Consider the following 3,646-nt stretch of genomic DNA (forward strand, 5'->3'; position numbering starts at 1 on the left):
GTGGGTGGGTGGGGCTGACAGCCTCCCAAGAAAAGCTGGAACCATGTGGAGGGTTCCTGTCCTACTGCCCAGGTGGGGGGAATTCATGAATCTGGATTTTAGCTGAGTTGATTTCCAAGTAAACTGTAGAAGGTATGGCCTTGTTTCTCCAAGAAAGATTTGTGGAGAAACGTCTTTTCTGATAGCATGGATCCTCCTAACATCAACAGACCAACATATATTCTGAGATTTCTATACCAGCACAACACTGAAAGCCTGATTTTGAGGGATCAATCAGAGATGAGGCAAAATGTACAAAAAATGACTCCAAGGTCTGAGTCACAAATGCTCACACCAGAGAAAGAGGAGTCATGACCCAGAGACCAGGGCTAGTGAGGTCTCTATGGGCCCAGAGGGCAGAGCAATGAGCCACAGATGATTACTGTTGGGCTTTGAAACCCAATAGAATTTGCCTGGCTGTATTCCAAACATGCTTGGGACAAATGATCCCTTTATTACTTCCATTTTCTCCCTTTCAAAATGGAAATGTCTTTCCTATGCCGCTATTTATCTACATTGAAGATACCATTATCTATCTGGAAGCAGATTTCTTGTTTTCTAGTTTCACTGATCTAGAAATGGAGGGGAATTTTTTTCTCTCAGATGGGTCATATGCAGAACTTCAACCCTACCTTACCTAGATTACTTCAAAGACATCTGGTATTTTTTTGAGCTGATATTTATATTTTGGACCTAGAGTTGATGCTGGAATGGGTTAAGGCTTTTGGGAATGTTGACATGCAGTCAATGTATTTTTCATGTAAGAAAGACATGAACTGGTTGGGGACCAGGAGTGGAGGGCAGGATTGCTAACTTCTAGCCTTAAGACTTATAAATTTCTATTTTTTTAACTTTGTGGTACTTTGTTACTGCAAACCTAGGAAACTAATACAATGGCCTGTACTTCCTCAGTTATCCACCACCACCAAAATCAACTGTGACTATTGTCTTCTTACTTCTCTAAAATCTGGCTAATACCCTTTCAGGCCACTAGAGACCAACCAGTGCATTACTAAGCTACCTTCTATGATTTATACCTCTCTGGGTTCCTCAAACCAGGTCATCAGTGGCCAAGGCCCATCCCCAGGACTTATCAATTATGTCTATGTGGCTAAACTGAAGGATGTTCATCTTGCTTGCTGGACAAGTAACAGCTCTAATGGGTAAACCTCAACCTTCTGGATGCTGGGATGTTCCACACCTGTAAGAGTAGAGAGATATGCCCATGGATGTAACCATAAGGCAAATATACACAGATATAACCACAAAAATCTGTGAAGGTAGAGGATGATAAACATAGCATTTACAGAGACATACCCACACAGATTCTCCCTGTCCTAGGTGTACCTCTTCCTGCACCTTCCACAGGATCCCAAAACCCTCTCCACTCACTGCACCTTGTTTTCAATGGGTGTCTGGTCATACTCCAAATCATACCAGTTCAGTAGCTGATGTAAAGTAGCTGTTTGGAGAAACACACACTCCTCACTTTCTACCAGCCACTCCTTGAGGTGTCAGATCACCTGATGTGTGAGGACCACAGGAAAAAAAAATAAGGTAGGAGACTCAGAGGCAATTCCAGGAACTACACCTACCCACCAACAGTCTAGAGGACTGCTTGTGATCATTTGTACGGATGGAGAAACCAACAAGTCCAGAATTTGTGCAGGTTGATGCAAGGAAGCACAGATACCTTCAAAGAGCTCAGCATTGTTGATATGGCTAGGGAAGGTACTGAAGTCTTGACTCCTTTTTTATTTACACCTCAATATATTTATACCAGTGCTGCTCCACAGGGAACCTCGACACCAGATATATAACAAAGGTTTCTAGTGATCTGGGGGTTAATTATATGACAACGTATAGTTAGTAACTGCAGTTGGGCAAATAACACCCAAGCAAGAAAAATACAAGAACCCATAAAGTCAGTGCCCACCAATCACCATGTCATTAATTCCACTCTCCCCGCTTATGAAACTATGTTTCTCTGGGCTGATTTTGTAATGATATTCATCAACTTAAGACCAAGCAAATCTACTGCAAACTTAATTAATCAGTAACAAATATATCAGGAAACATATTTAACAAAAATACCTCAGAAGCAGTCTCACTGATGTCAGAAATTAATCAAGAATGCCTATCACTCCTAATCTACTTTACACTGGAGAACCAGTAGAATGAGAAAACTACTCACAAATTACTATAAACAAAAAAATCATGATGACTCAATAGATACGAATTACTTATGATTTTGGTGTGCTATTCAAAACTTTCTAGATGCTAATGTGCTTGTAAGAACCTTATGAGGTAGATACAATCATAATCACCTTTATACTAATGCCAGAGGCACAGAGAGGTACAGGAATTTGCCAATATCTCAGAGCTCATACATAAAATAACCAAAATGTAAACAAGAAAGTGAGACCAGAGTACTTGTAAATATTATTGAGGCAAAAGATATCACTAAACATAAAGACCACAGGTGGTTTTATAAATTAGGACTGGCAAACAAAGAATTCAGCAAGTTGCTGCATAAAAGATTAACTTTCAATAAGAGTGTTCCTGGCAACAGAAAAGCTTTCTGGAAGACTTTACTATTATTAATATACTATTAGTGCCATTATTAATTAAGTATATTATTAACACATTATTAATAATACTATGTATTAAACATAAAATACCTTATGACCTTGAAATCCTACTCCTAGATAGAGAGCCAACAGAAATGCAAGTGTGTGGGGGGAAAAAAAAAAAAACATGTACGAGACTATTCAAGGAAGCATTATTTGAATTGCTTTGTAAACATACTTTGGACATCACATTTGGATTCTACAGGTTCTAAGAGAAACAACAAGCCCCTTTAAGACATAAATAGAAGACAAACTGCACAAATCAACTTTGGCACATTCATAAGACTTCATTTACAAAGTCTGTATTTTACAAAAAGACTTGAAGCAAATATGAAAAAAGTTCACACTTATTTTTTGGAAATACAGAATGTTTGTTAATTGAACTTTATAACTTTCTCGCATTTTTTCCCCTATGTTTCAAAATAATTACAAACTTAAAATTTTTTCACAATTAAACTTTTTAGCAAATCAAGCAATAAAAAGTTCATGGTTGGGGGGGGTCCAAGAGGGAGGTGATATATGTATACAGATAACTGATTCATTTCATTGTACAGCAGAAACTAACACACCATTGTAAAGCAACTATATCCCAATTTTTTAAAAAGTTCATGCTTATCTCAATAAATTGTAGAATATTTAATGTATAAAATTTAAGACAATTGGGCTTACAATTAAAAACTTTAAATACCCTATTAATAAACTAAGAATATAAGTGAATTTCCTTACCTGGTAATGGGTTTATTAGAAACAGACAAGAAATAATACAGTTAGGTATAACTTAAAACAGTTCCATTAAAATCAGAAACAGATACACAGGACCATGTTAGTCTTATTATTCTACACTGACTATGTTAGCCAAAACTTCAGAAAGGGAGACCTGACTGAAATACAGAGGCATTTATTTGAGGTTTGTTAGGACTGAAACCCAGGTGACAGGGCTTCAAGAAGTACTTGAATTATGTTCCACCAAACAAAAT

Source organism: Eubalaena glacialis, unplaced genomic scaffold (genome assembly GCF_028564815.1).
Source record: "Eubalaena glacialis isolate mEubGla1 unplaced genomic scaffold, mEubGla1.1.hap2.+ XY H_2, whole genome shotgun sequence".
In the NCBI taxonomy this organism is placed as follows: domain Eukaryota; kingdom Metazoa; phylum Chordata; class Mammalia; order Artiodactyla; family Balaenidae; genus Eubalaena; species Eubalaena glacialis.